Genomic DNA, 12,347 nt, shown 5'->3' on the forward strand with positions numbered 1-12,347 from the left:
TTTTTTAATTTTTTTTTTCAGAACTGGGGATTGAACTCAGGTCCTTGTGCTTGCCAAGCAAGTGCTTATTCTACTGAGCTATCTCCCTGGCCATATTTTGATCATTATTTTAAGATTATGGTACATACTGTGTTGACTATTATTATTCTCCAATTTTTTTGTCATGAAGCTTTTCACACAAGTAGGAAGAATTTTTTTTTATATTTTCTTTGTTAATAGCTACATGTATTACATTAAAATTAAAAATAATTTACATTAAAATTAAAAAAAGAATTTTAAAATAAAAGTATTTGCTAAAATCATTTAGTTAGTGGAGAAAGTGAAAGATTATTTCAACAAATAGTGTTAATGCAGTTAGTTAACATTTTGAGAGGAGAGAAAACAAAATACATCCCAAAAAGCTTGAAGTAAACAATTAAAATTTATAAAAGTTGAAAAAATATACAAAAATAATTAAAAATTTCAGGCTCATTATTTAAAATAATTGAAAGAAGATACCAATGTTCATCAAATTGGGAAATATTTTTAAAATTTTCAAAAACCTAATTAATTTGATATTTCGGTAAAAGTTCAGAAAAAATTCTCATAGAGTGCTGATGGACGTCAAGATCTTTCAGATTTTCTGTTTGAGAATGTAATATGCATTCAAAAATTTAAAGGTATTGATAACACTCAATATAATGACTCCTTTTCAAAAAATCTATCCTTAGTAAATAGAAAAGTTATAAACAAGAATGTTTAATGCAGTGTTACTTATAACTGAGACTATAAATATAGTTTTAGTTAATTATAAAATATCTGAGGGCAGACCAGATAGCTCAGTGAATGCACATCTGTTTTGGCAGACTCAGGGACTGGGGTTCGATTCCCGGTGTGCCCTGCCTGCCCCGTCCCCAGCGATTAAAACAGCAATTGAGACTGGGCATGGTGGCACGCGCCTGTTATCCCAACCCTTGGGAGCCTGAAAACAGAAGGATCAGTACGGCTCCGATCTGTGCAGTGAGACCCTGTAGACTCTGTAATAAATAAATAAATAAATAAATAAATAAATAAATAAATAAATCTGTAATCACAGACTACTGTGTAGAGAATGTAAATTTGGCTATTCATGTATGTGTACACACGTATCACCCAAAAAAAGACAGAAGGATTTGCACAAGTCATTAATAGTAGTTGACAATAGAATGGAATTCTGAGTGGTTTTTAAAATTACCTTTTTTCATATTTTCTTTTCAAAGAATCTATTAACCTTATGATTAGAAGCATAAACCCTATTTTTTGTAATTATCTTTGTTATCAAGGGCTCCCCCTTCTGCTCACGTCAAAAATTATGGAGTATTGACCCATTTTTTAAAAATTATTTTCCTTCTCTTCCAAAAAACCTCCAGGCTTGGTCTTTGTGACATTCTTCATTTCTCATTCACCCTAGAAACAAACTCTTATAATCTGAGATTATATTAAAAACTTTTCTTTTTAATTGGGACATAATTCATAAGCAGTAGTCTTCTGAGTGAAGGCCACAATTCAGAAACTTTAAATTCCCAACGCTGTATAACTGTCACCACTACCTAATTCTAGAACATGTTTATCACCTCAAAACGAAAACTTTTACTCATTAGTAGTCACTCCTAATTATTCTTTCTCCCCTTCCATGGTAATGACTAAGCCATTTTCAATGGTTGTGGGATTGCCTATTTCAGATATTTGATGTAAATAGAATCACACCATAAATGGATTTTTGTGTCTAGCTTCCCTTAGTTTCTTCAAAGTTCTTTCATATTGTAGCAAGTATTTGAACTTCATTCGTTTTGTGATGAATAACATTCCCTTGTCTGTTGTGCTCAAATTTGTTTCTCAGTTGATAATCCTTAGAATGCTATGATTTAGATCTAAAATGTTCCCAAAATCTCATGTATTCAGAAGTTGAGCTTTCAGAATTTTATTGGACCAGGGGGGTGCTGTGCTCATCAGTGGATCAATCTATTGATGAATTCATAGATGAATGTGGTGGTAGGGTCCAGTTGGATGGCGGTGGTTAATAAGGGCATGACCAGGAAGGGTGTGTTATCATTCCTGTCTGCTCCTTTTTCTCTGATTTCTGACTGCCATAGAGTCAGCAGTTTCCCTCTGCCATGACCTTTTGCCATATCTTTTATAGTTTGGAGTCATCCAATCAGGGACCACACTCTATGAAATTTTAAGCCAAAATAAAACATGTCTCTTTAAGTTATTCATGTTACATATTTTGTTCTAGTATGACTAGTACATGGAAATTTGGATTGTTTACAATTTTGAGCATTATAATTAATGTTGCAATTAATATTCATATGTAAGTTTTTGTTGTATAGTCTAATTTTATTAGACATGCACTTGTACATGAAATGGCTAAATCATATTATTACTCTTTGCTTAGCTTTTCTAGGACTGCCCAACTGTTTGCCAAAGTAACTGCAACATTTTGTATTCCTACCAACATTCTATGAGAGCTGCAAATTCTTCTTTTCCTCACCAGTACACATTAAATTTTAGTCATCTTAGTGGGTATGAAAAGGTATCTTGTTATGATTTTATTTGCTTTTTGCCAATGACTAATGATGAACATCTTTTCAGCAAGTAGCTTATTGGCTATTTGTATTTCTGTGTGAAACTATCCATGGAAGTCCTTTGCTTGTTTTTTGTTTGTCTTGGGGTGTGTGTGTGTGTGTGTGTGTGTGTGTGTGTGTGTGTGTGTTGAAATGTTCTCACTATGAAACTAAGGCTGACTTTGAATTCATATTTCTCCTACTTCAGCCTCCTGAGTGCTAGGATTACAGGTATGTATTGCCACATCTAGTTTCTCTGCCTTTTGAAAAAATACTGAATTTATCTTTTAAATTTTTGAGTTGCAATAGTTTTCTTTCTCTATATTATAGATACTAGACTCTAACCTGCTGTCTAATTTCCAATTTTTTCCCATTCTGTTCATTGATTTGTACTTTTTGGAAAAGTACTTCACTTTGAAGCACAAAAGTTTTTCTGATGAAGTCCAATTTCTGTTTTATTCTTCTGTTGTTTGAGCTTTTGGTGCCATATCTAAGACAATGTCACATCTAAAACATATCTAGGCAATGAATATTGCCTAAATCCAAAGTCATACATTTTGCAGCTATGGTTTCTTCTATGAGTTTTATACTTTTAACTTTTGCATTTAAACACATAACATTTTATAATAATTTTTGCATATGGCATGAGGTAGCAGTCTAGCTTAATCTGTTTGCAGTGGTATATCTAATGGTTTCAGCACCATTTACTGTTTCTTCCATGGATTTCTCTTTCTATACATTTCAAAAATAAATTAACTATACATGTAAATTTATTTCTAGATTCTCAATCATATTCCATTGGCATATATCACTATCCCTACCACTGGATTGCTACAACTTTGGGCAATGCATTTTCAACCTGGAAAGTGTTAATCTTTCAACTTTGTTCTTTTTATACTGTTTTGATTATCCTGGGTCCCTTAAATTCATATATGAACTTTATAGGTAAAGGAAAAACTAAAGATTAATTCAGGGAGGTTATCTCAATATTAAGTATATTGGTTCATGAATACAGGATTTATTTAGGATTTCTTTAATTTATTTCAGTGATATAGTTTTTGGGTTGCAAGTCTTATACTAACTTCATTAAATTAATTTCTAAACATTTGAATTTTTAAGTGCTCTAAATGAGATTTTCTTAATTTTATTTTCTGATAATTGGATGGTGATTAGAATTATACAAACAACAATATTTGTCTCCTAACCTGTAACCCTGATGTACTGATCTATTCTATTCTATTCTATACTATTATGTTCTATTCTTTTCTACTCTATTCTATTCTATTTACTTTTTTAAAAATGTATCTGCTATAGGGTCTCACTATGCAGCTCAGATTCATTGTGATTCTCCTGTGTTCAGCCTCCCCAGTTCTGGGATTATAGGCATGTGCTACCATGCCCGGTCTCTGTGGCCAACTCAGTGTGCCCAGGGGCAGGGTTGGCACAGCATGTGATGTCAGAGATCAAACCCCAGTCCTGCATTTATGTAAGCAGGCACTTAATCTGCTGAGCTATTCGTGGGCCCTTCTGATTCATTAACTGGAATGAAATTAGAAATCAATAATCAGTGGAAATTTTAAAAATTCACAAGTATACCAAAATTGAACCATTAAATAAACCGTTAGAAGAAATGAGACAATTATTATTTTCCTCTCTGGATTTTGGAGGAGTTTATAAACAATTGGTTTTCATTGTTCTTGAAGTATTTGGTAGAATTTGTAAATGAGACTACCTGGTGTGGGTTTTACTTTGTGGGAAATTTCTGATTATTAATGAAATCCCTTTACTTGTTATAGGTTTATTTAGATTTTGAGTTTGCCTGAATCAACTTTAGTTTCAGTGTCTTTCTAAAAGCATGTCCATTATATCCAGTTAATAAAATTCATTAGCATATAATTACTCAAAATATTACATTGTAATCCTCTTTACCTTATAAGTAAAAATTGTTATTTTTGTAAGACTAGTAATATTGCCCTTTCTTATATTTCTAAGTTATAAATATCAAAACCATACCAAATATGTACTTTAATCACAATGGAATTCCCAATGGAAAGAAATTAGAAATCAATAATAAGTGGAAATTTAAAAAATTCACAAATATAACAAAATTGAACCATATATTCCTACATGATAAAATGAATTGAAGAAATCAGAAAGTAAATTAGGAAATACTTTGAGAGGAGTATAAATGAAAATAAACTTATGAGTAGAGCTACAGAGCAATAAATGGAAATTTAAAGCTACAAATAACTATTTTGAAAATGGATATTTCAATTCAATAGCTATATTTCTGCCTTAGAAAAATAAGAGCAAAACTAATAAAAAACAGAATAAAGAAAAATAAATATTAGAATGAAAATAAATAAAGTAGATAAAAGAAAATGGAAAAAAGAAATACAACTAAAAATTTGTTCTTTCAAAAGATCAACAATTTGAACAGCTCCAGCCACTCTGCCACCTAGCTCTTGTGTTCCTTTCTCTTGGTGGGCTCTGGGGCCTCAGCACCATGGCCTTTAGTCATGTTGGCTTCTGGAAGTTACAGTCAGTTTAGGGGTGAGCAGCAAAGCTATTCTTCCTATGGAAATCAAGGCAACCAAGGCTATGGACAAGCATCACTAAGCTATGGACAAACATCGGATTCTTCATATGGACAGAACTATGGCAGTTACTCCAGTCATGGACAAAGCCAATCAGGTTATTCACAGTCTTATGGTGGTTATGAGACTCAAAAGCAGAGCTCTTATGTCCAGAAATTTATAATAACCAGGGACAGCACACAAAATCATCAGGAGGCCAAGGTGGAAGAGGACCTTCATATGATCAATCAAACTATAGTCAGCAAGATTCCTATGACCAGCAGTCAGGATATGATCAACATCAAGGCTCCCATGATGAGCAACCAAATTATAATCAGCAGCATGATTCTGGTAATCAAAACCAACAGTTCTATCATTCACAAAGGGAAAACTACAGTCACCATACACAAGATGACTATCATGATGTGAGTAGGTATAGAGAAGATAATAGAGGAAAGGGCAGGTCACAGGAAGGAGGTAGAGGGTGTGGGAGATATGACAAGGATGGAAGAGGTCCTATGACAGAATCAAGTGGTGATGATCATGGTGGCTTCAAAAATTTTGTGGTCACAGGGATTATGAACTCAGACCAGATACTGAATCAAAATGTGATAAAATTTTGCCTGAATCAAAATATTTCAGGCAAAATTCAGATAAAAACACAATTTTTGTGCAAGGACTTGGGGAGGGTGTGTCTACAGATCAAGTGGGAGAGCTCTTCAAAAAAATAGGAATTATCAAGACAAGAAAGACTGGAAAGTCAATGATAAATCTTTACACAGACAAAGACACAGGGAAGCCAAATGGAGAGGCAACAGTGTCATTTGATGACCCTCCTTAGACTAAGGCAGCCACTGACTAGTTTGATAGAAAAGAATTCCATGGCAACATCATTAAAGTGCCTTTAGTCACCCAAAAACCTGAATTCATGAGAGAAGGTGGAAGTGGAGGTGGGCGGTGAGGCCATGGAGGATAATAGAGGCCATAAAGGCTTTCAGGGGAGAGGTGGAAACTCCAAAAATTCCGACTGGGTTTGTCCTAATCCATCATGTGGAAATATGAATTTTGTCCAAAGAAATTCCTCTGATCAGTACAATGAGCCTAGACCAGAGGACTCTCATCCCTCAGGAGGAGATTTCCAGGGGAGAGACTTCGGAGGAGAGGGGGCTCTACAGAGGTCATGGGGGCAGAGGTGGAGACTGAGGCAGTTATGGTGGAGACAGAAGTGGTGGTGGCTATGGTGAAGACAGAAGTGGCTACAGTGGAGACAGAAGTGGAGGGGAAGGTATGGTGGAGACATAAGTGGTGGCTAAGGTGAGGATAGAGGAGGTGACTATGGAGGAGATTGAGGCAGCTATGGAGGAGATTGCGGGGGTTATGAAGGAGATTGAGAGGGTTATGGAGGAGACCGAAGTTGAGAGGGCTATGGAGGAGACCGTGGTGGTGGCAGTAGAGGCTATGGTGGAGACTGAAGTGGATGCTACAGAGGAGACCAGAGTGGTGGTGGCTCTGGAGTCTGAGGTGGCGATGGAGGTAAAATAAGAGGAAGAAATGACTACAGAAATGATCAGCACAACTGACCATACTGATGCTGTTTTGAATATTCCTTTGTCTCTGACATGATCCATAGTGAAATTGCCAGAGTTTTACCTGCTTCTTTCCTCGTGGCCTCTTCTCCAGTAGTAAAATTAAGTGGCATTTGGATTTTTATTTGGGTGGGAGGGCTGGGACAGTTTTTCTTTTAGAAATGTCATTGAAATTTCCCTTTTTAGTTTTCTACTTTCTTCTCAACCTTTGAAGCAAAGTGCACTGTAAAATATTGCCCAAATGGAAAGTGTTTTGTAATACTGCAATAAAGGCTGCTTGCTTTTGTGGGAAAAAATTAAAAAATAACAATAAAAATAAATAAAAAGATCAACAATGCCAGGCATGGTGGTGCATGGCTCTAATCCCAGAACTCAGAAGGCTGAGGCAGGAAGATCTCTGTGAATTTGAGGCCAACCTAGGCTACAAAGTGAGTTCAAGGCCAGCCTGACTTACATAGGAAAACCCTATCTCAAAACCAACAACAACAAAATAAAAAATAAGAAAATGAAAGTATCAATGTAATTGACTAATCTAGCTAGCATGATTCAAGAAATGAGAAACTGACTTTTAAGTGTCTTTTTCAACTAGTATTTTAGAATCTGTTTTGTCTACTACTAGATATAGCTAATGCAGGTCTTTTCTGCTTACTGTTTATAGGTATATCTTTTCACAGTCTTTTATTTTCAAACTTTGTCTTTGAGGTGAAGCATGTCTCTTATAAATGGTGTATATGTTCTATAAAGTATTCTAGAAATATTAATAGATGGAAAAAGACAATTTTATGAGCAAACACCTCAAGTAAATGCTAGTTACACAAGTTAAATATGTTTATTTATTTTTGAGGTTTTCGCAGATTTTAACATGCTACTGTGCTCGGTAGATTTCCAGAAAGCTGATATAAACCTGTTACACTGCCCCCAATTAATTAAAGGACGGACCATGTTTTGCTCAAAAAGTTCCTCTTAGAAAGTGTTCTCAGAGTAGCAAAATAGTGGCTTAATCCAATGTCATTATTTGTGAAGAGATTTGGGCTCAGAGTATTGAGTGAGAGTAGCCAGATTTAGCAAATGAAAACTTAGATCATGTGCAGACACATTATTGAGGAGGATTTAACTTTTATTTTCACCAGGTTTCTGGAGGCTTCTATGAGGTCCTTTGGAAAATATAAAATCCTCACCAGACAAGTGAGTGTCTTTATTGCAAAGAACATTCACACAATATACTTTCATCAGAAAAAAAAAAAAAAGATCATGGAACAGAGATGGTTGTGAAGAGTGAGGGTGTCTCTTTCTAGGATAAGGTTAGAGGCAGAACCAGGAGTTTAAGTTAAGAGCTTCAAATAGCAACACATTCTGCAAATGGTACAACTTAAGTGCAGGACAACAGACAGCTCTGTTCCTCTTTCCTCAGAAGAATGTGGTACAGTGCCTGACATGGAGAAAAAGCTCAGTACAAATTTAAGGAGTGGGAATGAAATGGAGTGCTTATGGGTGCACACAGGAGTGAAGAATACCCCTGCTCCTGTGGACTGGGCCATGTCCTCACACCCTCCTCAGCATGGCTTCTTTCCTCATGTGGAAATCAGCCTTGCAAGAATGACCGCAGACTCTCCTCTGGCAGTGGAACCTGCTGAATTAAGGTGAAGTTGTATTCAGTTTCTATAGATGCAAAGCTGCCTAGAAGAGTTAAAGCTGAGGTTTCCAGAAAATTGGGCTGATGGGGATTCAAGCCTTTCAAAACTGTCATATTAAAATCACTGTATTGACTTTCATTTTCTAGAGACTTGGACTATGGAGCAGGGAAGGGGGACCAAGATGTGACTTTATCTTGGTGATGAGTTTGGGTCTCTGTAGATTTCCTTGTTCACATGGCTTTCCTCCATGATACTGAGCTGTTACTTGCCAAGACTTTTTAGCCTTCAGTGATGTGCCTGACTGACTGGCTGCAATGATAAATTATTTGAATGTAATGTTTGTGGAACTGATCTTTAGCTTCTTTTACTCTTTGGACCAATATAGGTACTCTTTATGGGTTTGTGTCAAAATAACTTTAATTACAATGGATTTATGCCTTGAAATTCTGAGGAACGATAAGTAAGTCACTTAAAATTTATCACCCATATTCTATATTTTCTGACTACAAGTATTATAAATAATAACTATCAATTAATAAGGACCTACAAGTGATAACTATCAATTAATAAGGACCTACTTAGTAAAATACTAAGCATTTTATATACATTAACTCATTGGCCAAATGAACACTTTAATTATGTATGGGAATATATTAAAGCTCAGAAAGGTTAAGAACTTGCCAAAGGTTCCACAATGCATTAACAGTCCAGAAATAATTGTGGATTAAATAATTGAGGGCAAAGGAACCAGAACCTGTGCTTTGGTAGACTATGTTTAAAGCTAAAAATTTGCTGTTTTCTCACACATTGAACTATGTATGCTAAGAGATTGCTTCCTAGGGGGTCTTGGAAAACCTACTCAGAAGCCTTATTTATAATTAGCATGTCACTCTCACAACCTTATTTGCAATTAACATGTCAGTTATTTACAGTTAAAGAAATACTTCTGAATTATTTTTAAAGGATTTTAAGAAACAACTTGTCTTAGCTATTTAAATTATAATTCTTGTCATCCTTGATCTGTTTGGAAAACTTTAGGACTGTCCTATAACTATCAGAATTAATGAGACATGTAGACAGCAAATGCAGAGTCACAAATACATTTTAGTGTACAGAATTTATAGTCATTCTAGTTTGGCTATTCTGTATTATTTCTAACTTTTTAAAGTATTTATTTTAACTATTTCTTATTCTCTTTAAAAATAAAGAAGTACATCTCTCGTTGACTGAGATTGGCCATTTGGATATATATTTATTTAAGAGTTTCCCTTTAATGATAACAGAATTGAAGCCTTTAAGGAATTGGATTTAATTATTAGAATCCAGAATCATTTTTGAAGTAACCCTTTAAAATATCATCAGTAGTCTATTTGCCTTAATATCCAACTTGTATGAGTTGTTGAATTTTCATGATATTAGCAGCCATTATTAGTTCTTTGTCTGGAATGTGAAATGAAAAGCAAAGAGTTGCAACAGGCTGGAGAATGCTTCTCAAGCAGCTCCATGTACCCATGCCAGTTTTGGTCCAAATGACTCAGATACACTCCTATAGCTGTTTCAGCATTCTTGGGCTTTGCTTGCCAACTCTATTGGAGACTAAAGCTTATATAAGTAATATAAAACCTCAGCATTCACAACATATGGGCACCGCATAAACTCTTAGACATTAAGATTTGGTAGGATTTTATTTGAAGGAATTTTATTTTAAAATGTAATATCTTTTTCCTTTCTTTGGCAAAATAGAGTCAAGAGAACTTGGATGGCGCTCTACTGCTTATGAAAAAGTCTCACTCTGTTCATATAAGCAAGTCTGTCACCCTTGACTGGAAAGTAATAATTCATAAAATTTAATGTTATTATCATCCCTCTGCCTGGAGTGATAGATATTCTTGAGGCTTTTTAAATAAAAAGTTTAAAATTGAATTTGCAACTGAAAAGAATGGTGGGTTCAAATGTTAGTTTCCTGCTGAGTAACTGTGAAAACAATTCCAAAGTAGCTAGTAGTGTGTTACGAATGGCAGTTTTATTAAATGTCTTGATGGAGTGCAAGGAAAATACAGTTTCAGTGTCTTTCTGTAGCCCTTTCCTCTACAGCCCTTCCCTCTACAAAAACAATAGTTTTCTTAGAGACTGGTGTTTGCCTCCACTCAACTTATTTGGTTATTCTTCTGGGTTAGATTATTTGCAACATTGTCTAATAAGAAGAAAAGATTTAGTTTCATTAGTTTCAGACCCATAAGATTCTCATGATGCTGCTCAGATTATTGATTTACATTTCAGTGTATAATTTTGTAGTGAAAAGTCTTCAAATATGATGAAAAATTCATTTGGTCTAACATGGTGCTGCTAAGAATGCTTCTCGTAATGTTTGCCTTCTAAATTTACAGATTAAGTCCTGTACTTGAGGGAACTGAATTCTATTGGAGGAAAGTAAGCTACCCAGATGTGGGGAGGCTGCTGTCACCCAATAGAAAACCAGCAAGTTCATTTAAAAAGGTATCTTTCAATTATGAGAACTGGCAAGAATCAAAAAGCACTTGGCGGTTGAACTTTGCAAAAACATTTGCACTGGCAGCCAAAGAAGACCTTCTCTTTTGCTGGTTTTATAAAAAAAAATAAATAAATAAATAAAAAAAAATAAGAACGAAGAAACATCTTTTAGCTTTACCTCAATTTTCTCTCTCTCTCTCTCTCTCTCTCTCTCTCTCTCTCTCTCTCTCTCTCTCTCATAAAATAAAAGGTAAGTTTTCAAGGTTCCTATATTAGCATTATCTAATGTCCTTAGACAGGCTTGACTAAATAACTGACCTTAGGATGGAAATTGAAAATTTGTTGCGATTTCTCCCACCTCCACTGTCCTGTCTCCAAGTCAATGGCCAATTGTCTCTTTTCCCTGTTTCTTAATTTTTCCCCCCATGGGCAAAATCCTGCTGCTATAAAAATAAAAGCAGTGAAATTCCAGGCTTGCCTAAATTTGGGGACTCTTGCACACATGAAAACAATTCTTTGTTTCTTCTTGTGGAAATTGGCAAAGTAAAAATTGACAACTTCACTCTTCTCACATTGGCACTTAGATTTACTGGAGGAATGGACTTTTTAAAAGGTTGAAAATATAGGAGGGGAAAAGCTACCACATAAGTACATCTATGTTTGGCTTCTTTTTATCTCCATACCAAATGGATTCCTTGGAAAGCTTTATAAGCAGGCCTGTAGAATCCCTTCCTTTCTGGGTAAGGAGAATGAGCCTCTTTTCACTGAGCACAGAATTCTACCCATTAAGGCATTTTATTCTCATTTACATCATCAGATAGCAGAGGACAATAAAGCCTCATGTTTGTGTGGCCTGTGCTTCAAAATATTTTTCTATGATGTAAAATAACTTAGCAATTTTAACCATACTATTCAACATGCTTAACAGTTCAAGCCCCAATGAAGAATTTATATGCATTATAAATGTATATTTTTTTCTCATTATTGTCTACCCTTAACAGAACTAAATAGTTGTTCTGAAATCCTCCATCTATGTATATGTACAGGAATAACAATTGATAAAAAGAGAAACACTGACCTCTTTACATTCTAAAGTTCAAAACTCAACTTTCTTCTTTCCTATAAACAACTGTTTTGTGATCTTGTTTCTAATACTCAGAAAGACAACTTAGTTGTCTGCCACAGTTTTGGTGAGATATTTGGCTGTTGGTGAAAATCACAGAGGGAATGTTTAACATTCCACATTTAACTGTCCTGTTGCATAATGAGGGTGCCTAGCTGGCAGAATCTTCAGGGGGAAATCTTTCCTATTACTAATGAGGAGACTAGACTATTTGGGTCAGTGAATCCATTCTCTACCTCCCCTCTCACCTCTGTCTTCTTGCGATGGTAAAATAATGACCTTCCCAAGATGTTGAGGTCTATAATCTCCAGATCTGGTGAATATCTTATCTTTCATGGCAAAATGGATTTTGCACA

At 35.1% G+C, this 12,347-nt stretch overlaps 1 pseudogene; it reads left to right on the plus strand.

Annotated features, from left to right (window-relative positions):
• Positions 1-5,101: 5,101 nt before the first annotated feature.
• On the plus strand, positions 5,102-6,747 carry LOC101568423 (annotated as a pseudogene).
• Positions 6,748-12,347: the final 5,600 nt, after the last annotated feature.

Source organism: Octodon degus, unplaced genomic scaffold, assembly GCF_000260255.1.
Source record: "Octodon degus isolate 3935 unplaced genomic scaffold, OctDeg1.0 scaffold00051, whole genome shotgun sequence".
NCBI lineage: Eukaryota > Metazoa > Chordata > Mammalia > Rodentia > Octodontidae > Octodon > Octodon degus.